At 37.5% G+C, this 24,949-nt stretch overlaps 1 pseudogene; it reads right to left on the bottom strand.

Moving 5' to 3' along the window:
- The window catches only part of LOC109095699, a 50,007-nt pseudogene that overhangs the window by 23,788 nt on the left and 1,270 nt on the right, over nt 1-24,949 (bottom strand).

Here is a 24,949-nt window from a genome sequence, read left to right as displayed (position 1 = left end):
AGCGCCCGGGCTTCCCTCGTTCAGCTCTCTCTTATCAAGTTAATGAAATAGCACTGCTAGGGGGAATTTGATTAAGGTTGCAGACTTTTAATCACGGAGGAATCTGAGATTTTTTTGGGGGGTGGGGGATGGGTTATACAGAGGTCTCAGTGATACACGAACAACAACAGAGCGAATAAACGCCGACTGATAAGTCCCAAGGACAACGGGAGAGTCAGGTGTCAGGAGCTATAAACATTGCGGCCCCGGGCGCTAGCTGCGCACAGTCTGTTGTTTGGGATCCTGTCGTGTGTTATTAGCAGCAGTGGGGTCAATGTTCGCTGGGACAGTCCACGATCAGGCAGCTGCGCACAGGCGGTCAGGGAAGGAAGATGAAGCATCTGGGCTGGAGGTCTCTGAGGACATGGGGTACATCTGTACATCACTGATATCACATGCTGCTCTACTGACAACACTGACTCAATCCGTCCATCTGAGCAACCACAATCACAGCCCATGTAAAAAGACATTACTCTGATATATAAGAGTAATGATTTTTGGACTTTACTGTGATGGGTGCTTTGATCTGAGCCCCATTGATGTCCATGCAATTGTGTTTGATACTTCACAATCTACACCAAACAGAAGCAAATTATTTAAATTAATCTATAAAAAAGCTAATTTATTCTCTGACTTTCTATTGTGGAACATAAAAAAATACTTAAAATGATTAATAAAAATCAGTGGGATCAATGGGGTTGTTGGACCTCACTGACCTTCAGAAAACATTCAAAAATGTAATGCCCAAGTGTGAAAAGTAAAAGGGGTTGTTGGACCTCAAAAAAGACCTTCAGAAAAAACATTTCAAAATCAGGGCTATACAATTTAGCGAATTTTTTATTTATTAATAATAGTGCTTGTTTGCAGGGCTATACAATTTAGCGAATTTTGTAATTATAAATCAACATGACTATAAAATAATAATGCTGTGTTATTCTTAGAATTATTATTCAATAAAAATATTAAACATTATAAGAAATGTTTCTACTGTAATATGTACTATTGCAAATATTAATATGTTAAATGGCTTACTGTAAAATAATGAATGTGAACATTTAAAAAAAAAATACATTAACATTTACAGTACCTTAATTTTATAATTTTCGAACTTTTAGACATAAAAAAAGCGGACATCCAAAAGCCATGTCACAATTTTTATTAAAAGTTATAAATCGTGGAACTTAAAAATGTTCTTCGAAAAATATTCTTTTGCATTTTACAGAAAAAAGAAACTCAAAGTGGCTTGGAAGAGCATGAGGGTGGGTAAATGCTGATAGACCTATTGGGTGAACTATCCCTTTAAGTCATAAGACAGATACATATGTTGAGGTTATGTGACAGTGCAATAGCAGCCTTTAAGCCCAAACAGAGTTAAAGGCACACAACTGACTGTGAAATGTCCAAAAGGCTATGGCTTTGCACATAAAAGTGTTGGCCCCTTTTGACTGCATCGGTTTCAGTCCTCGGTTCATTTTGAAATGTCAACTCTGTTTTGACTGCCACAATCACAGGAGCTGATACAGGCATCTCTGCTGTTCCAATGGGAAATAAAAGGTGAAAGCTCTCAAAATCTCCTTTAATATGACCTTTACTGACCTCAGAAACTGCTTAAGATGGGAGTGCAGGCGATGAACTGTTTTAGAGGGTTTAGGAGAATGAAACTCAATTTCATACGGCTGTGAGAAGCTGTAAGAATTGTAAGTGGATTTATAGAAAACGCCACCACTGTTAAAGAGAACAGCGTATGCATAGCAATAGAGTCACAAAAATAAAGCACAATGGCAGATGTACTGACACATAATAGCTGTTCTAAACTTTTTTTTTTTTTGTTTTTATCAAATCAAATCTGACACACTTTTATAGACTCACTGATTATGTAGTCTTACGGCAAGTTCATTTACAGCAATCGACATTGCTTTTGTCATATCTGTACAGGAACATTTTTGTACGTCACGAAAGATAAAAGCCATTGATTCTTGTGATTTATCAATGTAGCAGATGTTTCCTGCCTGTTAATGTTAAACTAAAAATTCACCTGCAGTGAGGAAGAAATTGTACCTGATGTTGAAAATGAAAAACATGGCTTGTGAAATTTCATGCATATCAAGTCTGTACCTGATGAACTCTCATTTTACTTCTCATTCTTAATGCTGAAGTATGCCATTTTTTGGTCAAAAGGCGATAGTTCACCCAAAAACTAAATTTCTGTCATCATTTACTCACCCTCATATCATTCCAAACCTATATGACTTTCTCTCTTTTGCCGAACACAAAAGAAGATATTCTGGAGAAAAAAAAATAATAATAATTATATATATATATATATATATATATATATATATATATATATATATATATATATATATATATATATATATATATATATATATATATATCTATTATTTATTATTTTTTTTTTTGTCCATACAATGAGAGTCAATGGGGTCCAAAACAACACTGGATTAAAGTAAAAGACAAAAGAATTGATCCATATCTTCTATTTTCAGAACAATGTGAGTCAAATGATGACAGAATTTGCACTGCTCAATCCAACACAGCTCAACCGATGACATTTAGTTGGGGGCGGGGACCATCTATTTTTGCAAGTTCACTGCAACTGACAAGAAAGCCATCAATGAAAATGTGCTTTACTATCAGTGCATGTGGAAAAACTGGCATCGAATACTGGAGAGACGTTCGTTCCACTTCATGCTGGGCACCATGACAATGAATTTATTCACATGATGTACACAGTCTGACGGAGTGAAAAGGTACAGTATGTAAGCAACTAATTATTCATCATCTGTTGTTTAAACAAGGGTCTTGACTGAGCTGACAGCAACTGTGAAACAGCATGTTTAGGTTTAGAATCAAATGATATTCAACATGAATTTCTCACTGGCCATCTCAAAAACATGAGAATATTCAGAGTGTAAACTGGTCTTTCCGTTTCAATCAGGGAGCGCTTTGCTTTCAAACCACCAACTACATAAAAATTCTTTCTAGGTAAATGCTAAAATATTAATACGCCACTGCATGGAAAAGATGCTAGAGCTAGAGAATGAATCTAGTTTATAGTTCCATTTTCCTTCCACGAAGCCAAACTCATCAAAGGAGGTGTTTTTTTTTTTTTTTTTTTTTGCAGCCACTTTGAAATAGAGTCTGCGATCTCGAGTTGAAAAAAGAACCAATGACAGTACTGCAAACCCAAACAGAGAAAACAGAACCACGGGCCAAATCTGAAAGGTCAGTGTAATTGCAGTTTTACAGACTATTCATTGAGTTTCAAACAGCGATAGACGGCTTTGTTGGTGTTGTTGCTGTCACAGGTTTTGATAGCATTTCTGAACAAAGATTTCGTTTTGTGGGGGAGTTGTTGTTACAGTTTACCGTGAGTTATAGAAGTGGTTTTGAGATCTAAGCGCACAGGAATTCCCCATCTACAGTACTCTCCTGAGTCCTGCGCTATAGGGGCTAAAACAGCAGCGTTCTCTCTTAATCTGATCTCATTTTGCTTTATGGATTTTTTCTCTTATCCCCTCTGATGCTTACATCAGTGAGCACCGCTGCTCTTGTGTGAGCTGAGGCCATATCATGATTGGGTTTTTATAAGGGGCTCCAAGCCATTTGAATCTGGCCTGTAATAGGTTTTTTTATGACCATCCTCTCCTTCTCTCTGTCAAATTTGTGTGTGTGTGTGTGTGTGTGTGTGTGTCTGTGTGTGTGTGTGTGTGTGTGTGTGTTTTTATAGCTTATCTAATTATGTTTCAGGTCTGGGCCTGGAACAATATTATATCATAACCCCCCTCCCCAATACTTAACATTTTGCTATGGCCACATTGCGTAATAAAGCAGTGGTGAGATCAAGACATCTAAAATGCAAACTGTCAATCAGCAGGATGCACTAATTAAAAAGCCATCGGGGGACCACAGTCAATCTACATCATGTCACAATTCATAAATCGGCATATTATTTTTATGTTGAAAACATGCATCTTTTATAGGAAGGTGGAGATGCTCCCCCACCACTTTTTTTCTATGACGATAAATCTAATACAAAGGAAGCATCCCCATTTGTCGAGCAGAGTTTTCAGTTCATTCGTGTGTTACAATGAGTGAACCTGGATATGTTTTTAATGTTTTGTTAAGTGGTTGAAGTCGTTATCATGAAAGTACGCAGAAGGCAATGGCAAAAATATGTTCTCTCCAGTACACAGTTCCCCATCTATCACTTGTCAATGGCTCGCTATATGTATGAAATGATAAAACCAATTTGCAAACAAATACATTCCCATAACTGATGCACATCTATTAACATAAAGACATACAACTGTTTTTATGCAATCTACAGTAGTCACATTGAAAAAACGATCCTCTACCTATATTTTACCTCAACACACTTTTACCATAGTGCTTGATTAGTAAACCAGTACATTTTGACGTTTGCGTCACATAACCAGCTCTACATGTTTGAATTTTCTGCTGTAGTAAATTTGCTTGGTAGCACACCTGGTATAGCATTGCTCATGCAATACAGAGCGCTTGATTTTGAATCCCATGAAACACGAGTCACGCTTCAAGAGCTCAAAGACTTGTAGAAGCAAGCTAAAATGGCAAATGCATTTTTATCCCACATTTGCTTTTGTTAGTGTTGTGTAGGTGGTACATTATTTTCAGACATGACAGCATGAACCTTTTAGTGCCACTCACAGGACATTTTGTTTTGGAACTGCCGTGATACATAACACAAAACGAGCTAATCAAATGTTGCCAGATTCATGTTTATCTGTGTCAAACTAAAACTGCACATGCTTTAGCGCCGCTCACTGGACATTTCACAACGTAAAAAAAACAAAACGTGCAAGAAACTATTTTACCACAGGCATGTTTTTCGAATGAGCCTAAGTTGTTTTTTGTCATGAAATGTTTGTTTACATTTCAATTTCACTTGTAAATTAGCAAATACTCTACTACAAACCTGAAGTCTAAAATGTAATATTCATAGGCCTAGCATCCTTTTGTCATGTCATAAGTAGCATGTCAGTAACCCCTCCCAGGGGATCATTACAGTTTAAAGTCATTTGAATGTAATCTGGAATCTCTCAGTGCCGTACATTACAGAATGAAGGTGAGTAAACCTCTCGTCATTGGGTTTCAAGATATAATGGTGTCAGATGACTTAAGTAGATGTTGGAGCAGTGGGATTTGATTGTGCTCCTGTGTCACTGCTGTAATGATGATCTAAAATGAATGTAAATTAAAACAATAAGACCCAAGAGGCCTTACATTACAGTGATTTTACAGAGCCAAGGTTAAAAGTTGCTGTTAGGCACAACATAAAGAATGGCACAAGAATATGATAAAAGACACCAATGTTCAATAAATAATTGTGTTTACTTATGATTATAAGAGGATAACAGATTAGAAATTCTTAAGAATACAAATTTTGTCTACATTTGTCTACTATAGGCTATTTATGATTTCAAAGTAACTTTAACTAAAAGAGGGATAGACTTGTTAATAAATATAGAAAAAGTGTGATCACAGGTGCGTATATCTGCTACATTACAAGGAGTGTGACTTATCCAACTTATCGGAATTTAGAACCAGAATATTTATATTTAAATAGGCTGTTTCAAGGTACACACTGTTTTTTTTTTCTTCTTCTCATAAAAGGTTTACACATAAAGTGATTGCCTTTAGCAGTGACTATTCTAAGTAATGTCAGCATATGTGTGTGTACATATTCCTTGTATTTTGTTGCTGACAATACAATACAATACAATCTTCAATAAAGACAGATGCTTTTTGCCTGCAGTCTGTGTAGTTAGAGGCAAACAGGGCCATGCTAACTAGAAAATCCAACACGGACAACATAAAAAAGAACACTGAGCGCACCTTTACTTCTGTGGATTCTTTCTAATACATTTCCAAAATAATTGTTTACTCATTTGTCTGTTTACTTGTGTAATATTCTTATAAGATTATCCTAGATTGTGCGGGTGGGTTAGCGTGATTTGGTTGTTCCTCTTAGCTTGTTTCCACGCTGACTGATAATGACTTCTTGTCTCCATCCCTGAGCGTCTGCATTCCTCTCTCTCAATCCCTCTGCACTCCAACTCTGCTCATCTGGAACCATATTCTCTCCCATCTACACAACCCCCAATTAAGGGTCTCTGTAACAGACCCTCTGGAGGACAAGATGTGGAAGCATACACAATGACTAGCCACACCCAAAACACAGAGATACGCACACACATATGCAAACGGCCCTGCGAAGCAACCCACACGGTCATGCAACCGTGATATTCCTATGCAGCAAAAAAAGGAAAACACTCCATTATAGCACATTCACTAGAGTGAGAAAAGATTAAATGCTGGAGGACTGAGAACTAAAAATATACTAATGCCTTTGTAACTAACCTACTCTGCTCCGTTGCAAGTCAGCAGGGACCGCATTACAAGCGCCGTCATTCTATAAAGGATAGCAATCAAAAGAACTCTGAATGCGAGGTTGCCATAGCAGAGAGAGGGAGTGTATTTCTGTCTTGTGATGTGGCAGAGAGGATCAGAGTGAATACTTTAGCTCTGGCATATTTAATATGGTCATAGTCGCTCTACCCTGCCTCTATATGGAGATGCACTACAAAGATCCAGCAATGTATGGGTGTAACAGAATCTGAGCCGCAGATAAAGAGATAGCTGATTGAAAGGGAGAGGAGAGAGTGACTGTTGTTGGCCCAGATAGCAGCAAAACAACAGAGAAAATTGGATAAAAGCGAGTTTTGGTAGGGTTACCGTATCTAATCTGTCCAGGACTGCTAGAGTGTGACGATGGCGTGGGATGTTCCCCAAAGCCCTTTCTGTGAGATACAGGCACTCTAATTCACTGTGCTGTGAACTCTCCACAGCTTGCTCGACAAGAATGTGCGACATTTGAAGAGAGAGTGAGAATCTGAAGGGTGAAAAAAGAGCGAAGGGAATGGCACTCTACTAATTGGTAGTTTCACTCTGTACTGCAGTAGCACTGTTCAGATTGCATCATAGAGTGCATTTAAATGTAATAAAAATCAGCTCATTCTAAAAAAAAAAAAAAAAAACAATGGAAGTGAAACTTTTTTTTTTTGCCTGATTCTGGCTCATACAAGTAGAACTGCATGATTTTGGGGAGAAAAGAAAGAGATTTAAAAAGCAATTTAGTATAAAATTGCGGAGCTTGTTTATAGGGCTGCACAATTAAAAAGAAAAAGATTATCAATATGACTATAAAACACCACCACGACTACTAAATTATTATTATGACTCTTGATAAATTAACAAAATAAGAATAAAACAAAATGAAAAATGAAAATGTAAATATTTATCAATATGACAATAATGAAAATATTATTAATAATTATATGATAATAATTATTTATGAATAATCTATATATTTTAAACTATAATAAATGTAAAATAGTAAATAATAATTAATTATTTAACATTTCACTGTCAAATAAAAAATGTCAAAATCAATATTATTGTATAAAATAATATAAAATAATAATAATTATTTATTATTATTACTGTCACCATTATTATTATTCCTAAATAAAAGTATAAACAAATAAATATTGTAATTTATATAAGAATTATTGCACAGACAAATGAGCTGCTAATGTGTAAAAGAACACAGTGCCGTGCTTCACTCTGAGAAACACAGTGCATACAGTTTACTGTACATCTGGATCACAAGAATGTAGACAAAATACATACCTCATTCACAGAATGCACATTTCAAGGACAAAAGGAATTTTGTGACGTTGAATCATGAAATGCAATGCACAAAAACATTTCTTAAGGATAAATTGCATTTTGTAATTCACAAAACAACTTTAGTTAAATTCTGAATGAAACATAGATTGAACAATTGCTTAATATGCAAATGTTCCGTCTCTCTATGTACATAATGCATGAAAGAAACCTGCATTTTGTCATTAAATTCTGAATTTTATGTCAGATAATTCATTCAGTCCACAAAATTAGTCAGATCACTTTAGGCGGATCAAATATACTGTTTGTAGATTCTTTTAGTGCAATTAATTTTTTAACGTTGAGCTGCTCATATGCTCACTGCCTGCTTCATGCACACATGCTGGGACTCAGCTGAAATGAGATGATAAAGCACCACGACTGGGCCACACGCTGAGGGTGTCTCCTGCCTTCTGGAGCCGCACCATACCACCCAGTGCGGTTGAGCCTATAGAAATCTGTCATCCCTCTGCTGAGCCGACAGAGGGTCACATTTCAACATGAACAACGTTCCTCATTTATAAAGTAATGAGAAATGAATAAGTAAATGAATGGATGTGCCTTGATGTAGCAAGAAAGTCAGTCTTGACCTCCATCGGATATGTTAGACCTGGCAGAAAGCCAACCACTAGTGAGGATGAACAATGGAGCAAAGGTCAAACAAGGTGATTTTTAATGGAAAGCCAGCCAGCATAGAGACAACATGCCAGTCTGGTGCTAGTTGTGACTAAATGAATTCCCATCACAAAAGAAATCAATACTCATTGTAGCCTCCTTCCTCTTACACAGCCATTTGTCTTTTGAACAGAACCCTGTCACTTCTTCTGGCTGTCTGCAAATTATTCACACATTCAGTGGATCTTAAATTCCCAAGGTGCCTGCACAGGCTTCTAGCTCCTATGAGTCCAGTTTAATCAGTAAATTGTGTCTTTTTCGCTCTGTACTACCAGACAGTAGAAGAGGGGCTGGTATTGTACCCAAGAGAATCTATCAACTGGAGGAGGATTGCTTTCCCCCCTCACGTATGAGAAAGTATATAATACACATTATTTAGATACAGGACAGTGGATGTGAAATGAAAGGAGTGAATTGATAGGTTGCAGACTCCACGCTGGATCTTAGGAAACCCATTTCTCTTCCATATCAGACCTTCAGCTGACACTAGCTGAACAACAGCTGCAGATATTGCACTCTGCAATTTTTTTTCACTACATGTCTGATTGAGGGGTTGGCAGCAAACAAGAAGCCCGCCAAGAGAGGGCATTTCTGTCTCCCTGTGGATGTCTGCCTGAAAATAACCTCAAAAAGAGTGTGATGCTCACCCTCATGTTGTTCCAAACCCATATGGTTTTCTTTTGTGGAGAAATTTGTGAATAATGTACTGGTTGCTCTTAACAGTAACAATGAATAGGGACTGTATCTTTACAAAAAGATGGAAAAACACCATAAAAGTAGCATTAAGTTTCTGCAGATGATTTGAGTGCTATATGAAGGCTGAAATTAAAGCCATTATTTTGTGATAATCTTCCACTCCAGTGGTTATCCACTGCTGTGACCTGAACATTCTGTCAGTGAGTTTTCACTGAGTCAGTGAATTAAACATTCATACCGGTTTTGTGAATTGGATTTATCAATTCCCTGAAAAGATCTGACTCAGAAAAGTGATTACTGGCTATGTCTCTCATGAAGTAAAAGAAGAGTTCATATAGTTGTCCAGATTTCAGTCGATAATGACTTAAATTACTTAAAGCTATTGTTTGGCTTCAGAAGACTTTAAAGTCTGCATGAAATTAGATGCATCTTTTAGATCTTATAATGGTCGACACATTTGTGCCCGTAATTTTAATTCAATTGATGTCACAATATGTCAATTTCTTACCTGTTGTTAACTGGCTGTAACATCGAATGTATGTCGTAATAAGGTTTGTCACTATTTGTATTTCTTCACAATTTTTAAGGAGCCATATTCATGTTGCTTAATTCATTTTCAATATATTTAGAAAAGAATGGCCAGGTATTTATATATATATATATATATATATATATATGCTGTCATTTACTCAGCCTCATGTTGATCCAAAAGTCAAGGGGGTTGGAACAACATGAGAGTGAGTACATGATGATTGAACAACATGAGAGTGAGTACATGATGACATAATTTTAATTTAAAAGTGAACTACACCATCAAATTCATTGGTATAATGGCTTTGCACTGTTCTCCACTTACCGCTCAGACAATCAAGCGGTTGTTATTGAGTAGACCTCTTAATCAGTCATCAGCCAATTGTCTTTCCCTCTTAAATGAGAGCAGAAATGCCACCAATTTCTGCAGAGAAAATAACTGCAGTTGCAAATGTCACAAGACCCAAAATCAACAGTAATAAGCGCTTTGATCAATAATAGATCACGCTGTCAGGTACAAACATGTTCTGCATTAATTAGCTGCACACGTGGCGGTGGCTGAGTCAGGTTCATGTGCTACACCCCTGGACTAGAAAACAAATCCAACAGGCCCGATCCGATGGAAATGAGGGCTTTGATTAGCCTATGACATAGAGAGGAGAAAGACATTAAGTTGGAGGCCACTGCTCCGGTGGATATCTGTCTGGGATCAGCAGTGTGAGAGAATTGTCTCTGAACTGCTGATGTGCACAGGGTGTGATCGTATCATGGAAAAGCAGGAGAAAGATTGACAGAGAAGCCATTTGATGGCAAACAGATGATTTGATACAGGTAAAGGACAGATAAGTCAATTATGTGACGTTTGATCCCGTATTCAACACCTTAACCCTGTAGTGCAGCTCATTTCCCTCCCTATAAGGCATAAATATAATCCACAGGATACATGAATTGATAATTAAGATGCATATTAATTATAACTCCTCTTGTTGTTTCATCAATGAACATAAATTTTAATGACAATTTAGATTGGGGTCAGATTTTGTCTATGCTTTTGGGACCAAAAGTCCCCACAAGGATAGTAAAACCTGAAATCACTAACATTATAGGGGGCAGCCAATAGTGCCCATGAGAAAAACAGCTCAATAAACATACTAAGTAATGACTTAGTGAAAATCTAAAAAGAGACAGGCTTATATTAAGTCCCCAGCAAGATAAATATTTGCATATGTGTGTATCTAACTCCATGTTGCTCCAGGAGGATCATCACCTGCCAAATGACAGTTTGCCATTTAATTTCTTACTATATCTGGACACGACACATTGCCTATATGTAATCACATATATAGATGCAGATGGAAAATGATAAAACGGGGGCACATATGTAAACAAGTAGCATTAAAGGAATATGTCTGGTTCAAAGCAAGTTGAGCTCAGCTCAGCTACATGGCATCTGTGGCAACATTTAAGAGAAGAAAATATTTTTTATTTCAATTAATAAAACAATAACTCATGTAAAAAAAAAATAAAGAAAAGCAAAAATTGAGGTTACATTGAGGCTCTTAAAATGGAAGTGAAATCATTTAAAAGCAGAAGCTTATAATTTAAAAAAGCACCAACATTAATTCTTCTGTTAAATCTTGTGTATTATTTGAGTTATAAAACAGCTGTTTTAGAAGTTATGTTGTTATGGCAACAAGGAAAGTTTGTAAAATGGAACATAACTCCACAACGAAAAGGTTAGTCATTTTAAGTGTGGCTATACTACTAAAACAATGAATATGTAGTATTTAGATTAAGCTAGTTCACTTCCATTGTAAGTGCCTCATTATAACCCAGATTTTTGCTTTATTCAAAGAAAATGAGGGACAGGTCAAAATAAATTAAGGGTAATCAACATTATTCCCTGTACATCACATTCTTGTAATACTTAATACTCTCTCTCTATATATATATATTTATACAAATATACATACACACAATTCATCAGATGCACCATCAGGATTATGGTGAATCATTGATTTTTTTTCTTATCCAAACTAAAATTTCAGTTGGTTTTTTCAATTCAGGAGCACACAGTCTCATAATACCACAACCTGTTCAACAGCCCCCTTTATTACCCCAGCTCTATTTTTATGTGCGTGGGTTTTAAGTCAGTTCATAGCCTCAATGCCTCTGTTTATTACTACTGCTCTTCAAAGATGGATTGCATTAGCGACGAGCGCACTCAGCCCAATACAATAACCAAGCGCTACCTGGACAGGCGCCAGAACAGTTCTAACATTAGCTCCACATCGCAGATGTCAGAGTCAGTGCGTGATCGGCTCTCTGAGGCTGTGATTGGGGCAATCCAGAACGGCAAATCAAATCAGCTTTAACAGGGGATGGCTGTAAGTGCTAGAGAAACACTGACCACACATTAATTATTAAACACAGAGATATCAGGCTTATAAATGTACACTACAGATACACCTCTACAGTGGCAAGGAGATGCTATCTGAACCTCACAAATAGGGCCCTTAAGTGCCCCTGAACCTGAGATAAATTTGGCCAATCGAAGAGCTTGTACACACCGCAAGATTGCACGTCTCCATTAAATTGCAGCAACTTGTGCTCAGGTTATTTTGAGGCAAACAATCGAGGCTGGATAGTGAGCAATGTAAGGGCGAACATCGCCCCGCTTTGAGGTGACAGCTGTAGTCATTGTACCATTTAAAGCAAGACCACAGGAGCACAGTGTTCAGGCGAATGCGCCAATATTTACAAAAGCATTGTGAAAGCACAATGGCCGACACAATGCCTCTGGACCGCAATGAAGAGGTGAAAATGCCTTCAAAGCTTCCAAGTCAATAATTGTTTGCTTAATAATATAGATAAAACAACGTTTTGTTTCCTTTTGTTTGCAAAAACGACCCTTTCGTCTCTCCGGGGTCCATTGTTGACTAGCGCAGAGCAGGGAATCATGCTTCTGGCAGCAATGTAGAATCCCAATACATGTTCCCTCTGTCATGCATTTCAAAAAGAAGCTTAATTAGTCTTCCAGCTTTTAAGACACTCTGGCTAATAAATTTCATTAAAGAAGAAAGTGGCCCGATATGTGGGCACTACTCTGGCAGATGAGAGGAGGGGAGTGGGTGGAGAGGGAGGCTAGCTGTGTGGGTAGTCGAACAAAGATACAGCCTCCAGCAAAGACTTTATAAAACACACAAGGATGCCCTGCAAAGCTACTCATTATGTAGACAATGACAGCCATCATACTGCTGGGAACGTACGTCCTCCTGCATCCCAACAGGATCGTTTTAATGAAGCGGGTTTGGAATCGTAGGAGAACTGTGTGGAAAGTCTTTGGGGTCGCAGAAATGCTTCTACCTTCTGCGAGTCTGAGCTCTCTGCTGATACTGCGAGAACATGAGCCAACTCCTGGCACCTGCCCAGGCCCTGAGCTGAACCCGACCTTTCCCCTGGGTCCTAGCCCGCTCCCTCGCTTTCTGTAATTTTAGTATTTTGAGCAGAGCCACTACACAGATAAACACTGCAGCAAGGAAACTCAAACAATGTAGTGAATGTATCCCAACACATCTCAAGGTGGTCTGCACTTTCAAACCCAGCACTGCGGTGAAGCACTGAATTTATGAGCGGGATACTGAGAGCTTCTGGAATCAAGAGTGCATTTTAAATCAGTTTTGAATATTATTAAAGGGAAAGTTCAGCCAAATATGTAAATTCTATCATCATTGTCTCACTCTCACGTCGACTTTCATCCGTGAAACTATAAAAGAAGATATTATGAACTGTTTTTGTCCATGCTCTAATACCCCAACTATCTTATTTATCCCTAAAAGGCTCATAGTAGTACCTCGAAGTTTCCTATTTTTACTCTCATGTACTAATATGCAAGCTTTAAGAGGTAGATGAGGTACAAAGTTGTCCCTTTAAAGTTACTCCTAAAGGTATAATTTTTGCACATTTTTCCTTACTATACCAAGTTTTCCTGGCAATATACCAAGTATACTTCAGAGGACTTGAAGTTGAATGGATCAATTTCATGCTACCTTTATGTCATTTTTGGAGCTTGAAGATGTTGGACCCCTTTGACTTTTGTTAAATGGGCAAAAAACAGCTGAGAAATTCTTTGAAATATCTTCTGTTGTGTTCCAGAGAATAAAGCAAATAACATGAGGCAGCGCAAATGATGAACTATCCTATTAAAGCAAACTCAAGCTGGTCTGCTCTTGCAAAGCCAGCTCTGCGGTGAAGCAATCAATTCATGAGCTGGATATTGAGACTTGTAGGACCTAAAAATGCATTTTAAATCAGTTTTGAATATGTATTAAGGTGAAAGAGGCTTTGGTATAGAAACGGGGTCAAATTCACCATTCATCCAGAATAGAAAAGGAAATGGGAAATTATAAGGGAGATAATGTTTTCACACAGGTGGAAACATTCTAATAAAGAGGATAAGTGTTTGAAAATGACATTTACGCTCTCAACTGCAGCGCCACACACACAGAAACCCTGCACGCAGAAATCGAAACACACAAACACAGGTACGCACACACACAGAACCTGCTCCATAAAGCTGTCTCTTTGAGCTCTGCTGCTTTAATTTACACAGCTAGCACCAACTCTGTCTCTCTTCACGCTGACCATGCACATTCCCCGGGATCCTTCCACTGCCATTACCGCTGCTGTTGTTTCAAGCAGAGATTAAATAAGAGGCCAGAGGAAGATAAATTCTGAGGATCTGCTAGGCTGCCAGACCAAAAAAAATCAATGCTTTTTCTATGGGAGAATTCTAATGAAGGTACGGAGGTACTAGCCTTACAAATCACCGGCAGGTTTACAGATATTTGAAGCTCTATGTGATCTTCAGAACCCTTTGTGTAAAGCTAAAGAAAGAACTAATTGAGAGTGTTACGTGAAATAAGAAGCCTCTCGCGCTAATACGTCAAACAGACACTTTTAAGGCATTTGTTTGCGCTATTTGCATTAGGTGAATAACATGTGTCGACACAAGAATTAATGGTCAGAGCTGGAATATGCAAGGTTTTGTTGTTGTCATCAGTCTCTTCTGGCACGGTGAGCATCTCACTCACAAATACAGCTCCTCAATCTTATTTCTCGACTCTCGGATAGATCTATCTTCAGATTTAAAGCCCCGCGCGGGTATCGGAATAGAGAGTCAGCGTGATATTGATTATTGGGCTGGTGTTGACAGCATTTTCTACAATAAAAATGCTTGAGAAGAAAGTTTAGAGTGAGATTGGTGATGTCATTAAGAAGGAGAGATTACAGGGGTCATTCAGAGGTTGCTTTGGGGACTGTAGAATGCCATCAGTAGGGAGAGAGGAGATTATGGGATAGCATGCACACAGACATATACCCCCTCCCCCCCAGTCCTTTGGTCAGCCTCAGAGGCTAAAAGAGATTCTGCAGTACTTTTAGTGTCCCAAATCAGAGAGACCTTTCAACTGTGCCTGATGCAGCGTGTGCCTCTGCGGTGTGAAATATGCACATATTAAAACGTGATCTTTCAGACGTCTCTCAGCCTGTGTGATATGATAAAAAAAGGGCCTATACACAATAACAGCTATTCTTTTCAACCAGATTTCAAATGCTTTGGAGTTTATGGTTGAAACCTTGTCACAACGCTTTCTTATTTGGTGCTGTGTGTACATTTGTTTGTTAAACTTTCATCTCACCAGCATGCACACTGCAAGACAAGCGGTCTCGCACTAGAGCGCAGGGGCAGAATGCCATGAAATTGCTGTGATCGTGTGCACATGCAGTATATGAAGTGAAACACCACAGGCTTTAAACGCCTGACAGGCAACGATGAAGTTTGCATCCTACAGTCGCAAGTCAACCTGTTTTCTGAACCGAACCGAACCTCGACAAGGATCGCTTTGTTATCTGCTTAGGTGTTTATTAAGGCTTTGAAACAAGGATTTAAATGTCAATAATCGCCATGGCTACCACTTGAAAGGCTGGTGGATTTCTCTTCTTTGAAGTCCAGATCATAGCTTCTGCAGAATGAGAAGACGTGGTCACAAGAAAGAGATCTAAAATGATCTAACCACAAGCGGATTTCAAACATTACTAAATATCGTAATTTAATACAGTACACTATCGTTTAAAGGTTTGGATTCAGTAAGATCTTTTTATCCTTTTAGTAATACTTTTAATCCACAGGCTTGCATTAAATTGATCAAAAGTGTCAGTAAAGATGTATATTTTTACAAAACATTGCTATTTATAATAAATGCTGTTCTTCTAAACTTTCTGTTCATTTTTTTTTTAGCATACTATAATTGTTTCTGAAGGTATGGCTGCTGAAAATTCAGCTTTGCCATCACAAGAATACATTACATTAAAATAGAAAAGTGATATTTTACATTATTTCACTGTATTACTGCTGTATTATTTTACTGTAGCTTTTTATTTGCAGCTTTTATGAGCTGCAGAGACTTCTTTCAACAACATCTAAAAAATATATATATTTTTTACCAACCCCAAACTTTTGAAAGGTGGTGTAAAGAGTGCAAAAAGAGAAAAAGGATTCAACAAAAGCACAAAAAAATTTTCCAATAAATAATAATAATAATAATAATAATAATAATAATGATGATGATGATTTAGAAAGAAACTTGTTCTGTTTGGGTTACAACACAATAGTCTGTAAAAACAGCAGTGTGGATTATTTGAATGTGATATAAATGTATAACTGTAAAAACTGAACACAGTCTTATTTCACTGATTTCAGATCTATCATCCTTAAAAAGCAAATTGTAGTTGTGGACATTTTAAGTGTCTGTCAGACAGCTGCTTCCTGTCTAAGTGGGTGGTTCTTGGCCAGAATAATTGGCTAAAATTGCAAAGTGGCCCAGACTTTATTGTAATAAAACTGGCTGTACAAAAATAATCATTTCACACAACCTGTCTTTCATTCAAGCAAACAGATACAGTGAAAATAATCTTAATTTTAGAGCCTCTAAAATGCATTGTATACAGTGCATAATTGCACTACAATGTAAACGAGTTCTCTCTCATCTTCATGCTCCATAATCATGAATAAGATCAAAGCTATAAAATTTGCTTATATGATTAATAACCTAATTTTTTTATTGTAATTTAAATCCTAGACATTTTATATAGTTTTATATCAGAAAAAGAGATACGCATAGACCCATTTAAAATCTAATTATGCTATATCATCTAGTAATTTCATCAGAGATATCAACACCTTTTTGAACAGTTACAGTTTACCAACACTATCTGAAGCTTATTCAAAATAACACTGCCCAAATTGCACAGGCCAAGCTGCAAGTTTTTTTTCTCTGATGTCTCATCATCTTTAAGCACACAGTTGATCACCGTCAATTAGCTGACATTCTGATCATTAGAAACTGCTCACATGCAGAGCGCAGTCTCCCAGCAAACCATGGCCAGAGATTTTAAATGTATTTGGAACACAAACACATTGACGTACACAAATACACACAAGAGAAATAAGAAAACAAGGCACAGATACAAGTACACAACCAGGATCACACACACATTGCAGTTCAGTATTCAGCAGTTATATCAAACAGGAAAATTATTCGAAATTGTAGCCAGCAAAATATAATCAGCATTTTGTAGCGAATGATTATGGTGATTAGGTAGTTCTGATGGATCTGTTTTCTACAGTTATTTTGTACACTTAAACATAAATCAGTCTGATATGAAGCTCAAGTGACAGTGGCTGACCCTGACTCCACCTCCCGGATCTAAATGATTGCAGATTAAGAGGCGGTTGGCAGGAGACAGCACAGCTACTGCTGCCCCAGCCTGACTCCATTTTGCCCAGAGATGAAGGTGACGACACTTGAATAATTAACAACCACAAATAGAGACTTTAAGCCGCTCTCTCTCTCTCTCTGGAGTAGAGGAAGAAATCATAACGTTGTAAGACAGGGATGCCACTCTTTAGAAATACCTGCATACTTTCCAGGCAGGAGGATCTGCGTTATTATAGTTGTATTTATTTATTTTAATTTTACATTTTGTATCCAAGTTTCAATGTAATTTTAAAATAATTAGTTTTCTTTTTTTTTTTGGTGTTATACAAGGATACTAATATAGCACTCTTTTGCTTACAATGATGCATACTACACTTTATCAGAAACTGCACCATAATTGAAAAAAATGCATTGTACTATAAGTTTAAGGTGAAGCTTTATTCACTCAAATTTACAACAACAGCACACCATGCTACTTGCTGACAATGAATGTGCTATAAATGTGTCCCTGCTATATTTTACAGTAAATTATAACGACCATCACACTGACATCGCTGGGACATTTATGATTCAGCAGCACAGACTGGACCCGCTTAGATTTTCTGTCAATCTCAGATCGTCTGCACTGGATAACATCTAGTCGCTGGATTTTACCATAATTTGAGCAGTTCATGTCGCTGAATCACTGAGTTTTGTGATTGTTTGGATCATCTGTGGCATTATCTGTTGCAGACACTTTACTACGTGCTTATTTATTATTGTGGTGTCTTCAATTTCAAATATGCACCCCACTTTTTTTTTTTTTATGAGCTTAAGTGTGATTTATCTAGCAGGGTGATCCCTGTTTACATATACACTACCTGTAATGGCAATCTGAGCAATTTTCCTGTTTAAACATTTACATTGTTACAAAAGGTTTCATTTTCAAATGAATGATGTTGTTTTGAACTTTCTGTTCATTAAATAATCACAAAAGTATCATAGTATCCACAAAAATGTTAAGCAGCACAAATGTTTTCCACACTGATAAGAATTGGAAATGTTTCTTGAGCATCAAATCAGATATTATGGGTATTAGAATGATTTCTGAAGAATCATGTGACACTGAAGAATAGAGTAATGATGCTGAAAATTCACATTTGCATCACAAATATATACAGTATATATATGTTATTATAATTTTTTTACTTTTTTTACTGTATTTTTTATTAAATAAATGTAGCCTTTAACAATCTTACCGACTTCACATTTCTAAATGGTTGTGTATACTTACATTACTTAGATATATACTGATTCATTTAAACTGTACACCCTTTCACCCAATTTTTTTAAATAATTATGACCTCAGCTTTCGAGAGGACTGATGCAGGTGAACAAACTCAGTATTAAGCTGGGATTCTCACTCTTACTCTTCAGTGCAAGAAACTTTAGATGATAATGACCTTTAAAAATGCCATTTATTTATAAAATGAATTCCGATGGGACTAAAAGTAATTGGCACTTTATATTGCTGAATTTAATTTTCATCAAAGCTCAGTTCAAACTCAAAGCTCAAATTATGAAGTACATTTGGAACAGTATAATGTTGAAGTACAACGTTAACATCTTTACATCATGTCACACATCAAGTACAGGCACAATCGTTCAGACTTCTCTTAAGAAATTACCCAGAATTAAACATTAAATATCAAATTTGGTAACGGAGACGAAAAGAAAATTTTGTAAAACTTGTAAAATGTCAACGATAAAATACAATTACATTAACTTATAATCTCCATGACTTATTGGTAGCTGTTAGTACATGAATATAATACGTTTTAGTGTCTCTCCAAATGTACAAAAATGTACTGTATGTGCGCTAGAACCACACTCTAAGTACGAATACTAATGAATATTAATGAGATCAGGTTGGATTAAGAAAGGAAGAGAAAAAAAGTGTTACAAGGTAGAGTGAGAGGAAGCAAGAAAAAGAGAGAATGAAAGAGAAGCATGAGAGCAGAGCAGAAGTTAATTGACTTGAGTCAAAGACAAAAGGTCTAGTATTCAGCACTCTAATAATATCATTGTTTGCTGAAGTACCTGAATACTAGACAGATAAAGGGAGAGATGGAGAGAGGGAGGAGGTTCAGTGAACACCTACACACTTAACTCAGAGCTCATCAGAAATACTGTGGTCACCTGGAGGACTCCTCACAGCCCCTCTCTGCGCCTCTTTCCCTGCATCTCCATCTGTCCTCAATCACAAACATGGCCCATTGCAGTCATCTCCCAGCGATCGGCTCCGGTAAAGCGGGAGGTGGGCAGCAGTGAAGCTCAATGAACTGAGGGTCTGCTGCTGTGTTACTCAGTGTTTACAAGCTTGCTTGGTCTGCTGCACTTTTTTTTCTTCTTTGAAAAGGAGGAAAAGAAGCGCTTCACTTCTATCAAGCATCAAATCAAGTGAGACGAGGCAGCTGCGATGCTCTGCATTATAATATCACTCAAAGGAATGGGGAACATTAAAAGGCTCTCAGCACTCATATTGCGGTGAGTGGCTATGAGCAACGATGGGGACTCGTTCAATTACTGGCACAACCACAGGGCTCTCTTTCCAGTGCTGCACCTGTACCTTCCCATACATACTGCATTCATTGTGCTGCATATTTCATTTATATTACATAGCATAAACACACAAGCATATAGAGCCTAAAAGGGACAGTTCACATAAACTTGAAAATGGTCATCATTTACTCACCCTTATGTCTTTTTTCCAAACCTGTATGCTGTCATTTATTATTATTATTATTATTTTATTGTTGTTGTTGAAAGCAAAAGGAGAATTTAAAAAAAAGTTTATTAGCTTATATTCAAAGTCTTCTGCCATAATTAAAATAAAAAATAAAAAATCATATCTTTAACAACAAGCAATTTCATGACAAAATATAATTAACTGAATTAGATTATAATTATAATTAGAATAGAAGATGCTGCAATGATAAATTAATCAATGAATACAGACTCACATTTTAGAGTACTGCTTAAACAAATCTATTACAGTATGTAGCAGAAGACTAGACTGTATATAGGACTTTTATGGTCTTTTATTTTGCAACTCAGACAGCATTAAACAACCCAAGTTTTATGGTTTAACTCCCTCGGAATGTGTGAATTGATAAAATGTACACTAAGATTAAAAAATCTGATGTATAATCTGTTTGTTTTATTTTTAAGAGAAGTCTCTTACAGTATGCTCACTAAGACTACATTTATTTGCTCAAAATACAGTAAAAACAGCAATTTAGTGAAATATTATTACCATTTAAAATAACTATTTTCTATTTAATTATATTTTAAAAATGTAATTTATGCCTGAAATGGGCAAAGCTGAGTTTTCAGAAGAACAGTCTTCAAGTGTCTCACGATCCTTCAGAAATCATTCTAATATGATGTCAGTGATACTAATTAATATTTTTAGTACCCAACATACACTGGGTCAACATATAGGTGAGTACAGTAAATAATGAACACTTCAGGGTGAACTACTCCTTTAGGAGTCATGTGCTTTCAGGGTCAGAGTGGATATGTCACAGGCAATGGTATAGCAGCATCTGTCCCTTAGGAAGCAGGAACGCTGGAAGGAACGCTGTAAGGAAGCCTCTCTCTATATGCTGCCCTTCAGTTGTACAAGGCCAGAGCTCAGGGCTGGCAGGGTATTTTTACTCCACTGCTTACGAGTGCAAAACCCTCCTGACGTGTACAAAAATGCCTGGCAAAGTTCAAGCGATTATATAGAGGCGAGCGCTTCGGAGCAAGAGATTGGTCTCACTGCTTTAGCCGCTTATTCTGCATTGAAACAGCAGGTAAATTATAGATCCTTGTGGCCGGCGACTTAAATATTTATGAGGGTAAGACAACAACAATGGGTTGACAGCATAGGATCGCCGTGAACGTTTCATCTCTGAACATCAGGTGAGCCAAATACAGGAAGGAGAAAGGGTAAAGCTGCCATGCTACTGTGTAATTGTGCTATTATACCTCAGTAGCAAGCCTACAGTGAAACCCCGCTGTGCCTTTGTGCCTTCTAAGTACACAGTTTATTCAATGGGGTATTTTCTGTGAATCAGTGTGAAAATGGGTTCACCGTCAGTAGAAAACATGGGATTAGCACTTTTATAAGGGCCCCTGGAATCTGCACCATGCCTCTTTTGTGCAGAGAGGAGGAGAACAACACAACCAGGGGAAGAGATTTGATTTGTCACAGTGAATACCTCCAAAACACACACACATACACACTCACAAAGAAACAAACACCGTGTCTGCGGGGTTCATAGAGAATGATTCCATTGTTCTAAAGTTAACAGCACTGTGAAATGAAATTGATGCAGCACTAGCAGGCAAAACGCCACGTTCAGGGTATTTAAATGAACCTGGCGTTTATGAGTAACAGAAGGCCATGAATGGAGTGAATTTTAATCAGCCGAGTGCGAGCGTGCCATACATTTGTCTCGGGCGTGTGTAAAGTTAACTACATCTGTCTGCATTCAGCAGTGATGACAAGCCTTGGGTTCTCCCCGTCTGTAAATAATGCATGCTGCACTGTGTGATATCTAAACGCTCGTTTCTCCCTCACACCTGGATGGGGCCGTGCGGTAAAACGCGGCGAAAGGTTGCAGAGGCTAATCGTCTGAGCCACTATATTAATTACCCCGCAGCAGAGCTTGTGCATGGGAGCCTGGTCACTGCTAGAGCTGGATTTCTGCTGTAATTCTCAATTAGGAAGCAACTCAGAGTGCTTCTGCACACACATACGCATTGTGTTCCCACAATGCAAATTGTCGGGCCGGCTTTCCCAGTAGGGAAAGACAAAGGGTAAGAGGAATATAATAACATTTTGCCCTTTTCCAATCCCTCTCCTCCCACTGTTTTTGTTTCTTTCTCTTTTGCTCTCTCCGATTAAGCTAGACTGCTGCTGCCTCGTCTCTTGCACACAGTCAGTGGTGATTAGGACTTCACAGACTTCTGTGCTTTGGGTGGTGGCATGAAGAAAAAGCATGATACACAAGACAAATAAGAATATCAGAGCGACAATGGCATATGCATATATGCATATCACGTTAGCAACATCTAATCTACACGATCGCCCAGAACCCCTGTGCAATCAGCACAAGAGCTGATAATAACACCTGTTCACACTGCCATGCATCTGCCAATAGAGGCACTGTGGCCATACATACTGTATAGATATTCAGCGTAAGGATCCTTTCCCAGAGCACAGTGGTGTCTGAAAGGGGCATCTCTGAGTGGAAATGGATGCTCACATCACAGCTCAGTGGGGAGATGGGCTGACTTAGCAGTGACTGTGAGGAAATCGATACCAGCGTTGAAATAACCCCATTGATATGCATATTCATTCAAATTAAAGCAAGGGGCAAAATTCCACTCAGGCGCTGGTGTTCACTCTGTGTCCGACTTTGTATGATGTTTTGATGATGTTTTAACTGCCTTACCACACCTGGACTAAAAAAAAAAAAAAAAAAAAAAAAAAACCACCAACAACATCAAAGAAAAAACTAAACAAAGCAGAGCAAGGCAAAGCAAGGCTAAACAAACAAAAATGCAAAATAAAAAAAACAAAATAAAACAAAAATCAAAGCAACAAACCAAGCAAAGCAAAACAAAACAATTTTGGTATTGTTGGAGTTTAAGATAAACAATGAAGTTATCTATTTATTCAATGGTATCGGCTTCATATTGAAAGAGTCTTTATAACCCTTAAAATATACATAATAAAATAATAAATATTTACATATTACTTTTTTAATGAACACTTAATAAAATTATTTAAGAAATTACAGACAGTATACAATATTTTATTTAATTGCTACTCTAATATAACAACAAACCCTGACAAAACAATAATCTACTTGCTGCAAAAAGAAACATATAAATAATATATACTGTTGTTAATAATAATAATAATAATAATAATGCAAGTTATGACAAAAGTAAGTGTCATTTAATTTTGTAATTGTTTTAATTTTGTAATATAAATTTACAAACAGTGTTAAATATTCCGTTTCATGCATTTTTCCAATCTCTTCTCCACAAATGTTGCAAGTAAAACATGCTCATCGTCAACAAGTAACTGTTATAAGCCATTCAATACGCAAGATATGCACAACTTGTCTTGTTTTCATTTTCCTCTCAACATTATCAGTAGGTTGACTCTTTCGCTTGAAATCCGGGAGAGCAATTTCCTCTAATTACAAAGATGGACTTTACTGAGTGGTTCTGTATTTCATAGCAGAAAAGTCCATCATATCATAAGAGTGACTATGGGAGCACTCACACTCAGTTATATCGTTATTATCCTTCTTCCTCTCCTTTCCTCTGTGTCTGAGCCACGCTGAACAAATGTTCTACAGCACAAAGCTTTTCTTCTGGACTAAAATATCACTGCACCAGGAAAAGGAGCCAGATGGCACTGCACCAGCGCTGGGATAAGCACAGCTTTCTTAGTCTGCCTTTCATACCCATACATCTGAGAGTGTGTATGCAAGAGTATATGAGATCTACAGCTGCTCTATGCAGCGGCGGGAGTAATGAACTAAATTTACTGTTACAGAGTGGTGGCAGCGATGCACACAATGCTCCGTAGTAATTTTACATTCACTGACACCAGATTCTCCCCACAACAGAGTGGGAGATGTGTCGAATCAGATAATTGCATTGAGATCGAGCCGACAACGGCCACCGAAACCTCATTCTACTTTTCGTCCGTGTATGAGAAACAATCTGTTGCTGAATTCACAGTTACGCCACCCGAACGTTCCCTCAGTATAAGCCTTTCAGCTGGAGGCGGGAGGCAGATGAGCAGCATTGGCGCTTGATCCCAAGCCAAGAGCTTCAATATTTCATCTCCAATCATTTTTGATTCTTTTGAAAGGAGGAGGCTGCTGTCAAGAAATCTCTGTTTTCCCAACTGACAGAGATGACACGGGCAGGCTTGAGAAGAGAGCAGTGAAAGAGTATGAAATTTCACTTCCACATTTAAAAGCTTTGAAAGATGCTTCCTTTCAGGAGCCGAGTGCTTTAATTAAATTACACTGTACGGCTGCATCATTCATCTCATTACTTTGTATTTATAATCCTGCTTAACTCGCCAACGAATTGAAAAACAATCTTCAAACTGCTCTTAGAGTAATTATGAAAAATAATATTGTACTAACACTGATTTTGTTTTTAAATTCCCCTTTGCACTGCAGAGTTTGTGCATAAATAGAGGCAGTTTGGTGGGAGCAAAAACAGGAGGATTATTTAGAGGGCAAGAGCAGAAAAGTACAGTTAGACTAAATCCCAGGCCATGACTGTGAGTAGAGATTAATATGATCCCTATCCATCTGTTAGGAATTTAGTTATGGTTACGGACTACAGCCTAACTCATTTTCTCCATCTGCAAC

The sequence above is a fragment of the Cyprinus carpio genome, chromosome B9 (genome assembly GCF_018340385.1).
Source record: "Cyprinus carpio isolate SPL01 chromosome B9, ASM1834038v1, whole genome shotgun sequence".
NCBI lineage: Eukaryota > Metazoa > Chordata > Actinopteri > Cypriniformes > Cyprinidae > Cyprinus > Cyprinus carpio.
Note: the sequence above shows the minus strand (reverse complement) of the source record. Positions and strands in the feature narration are given on the sequence as shown.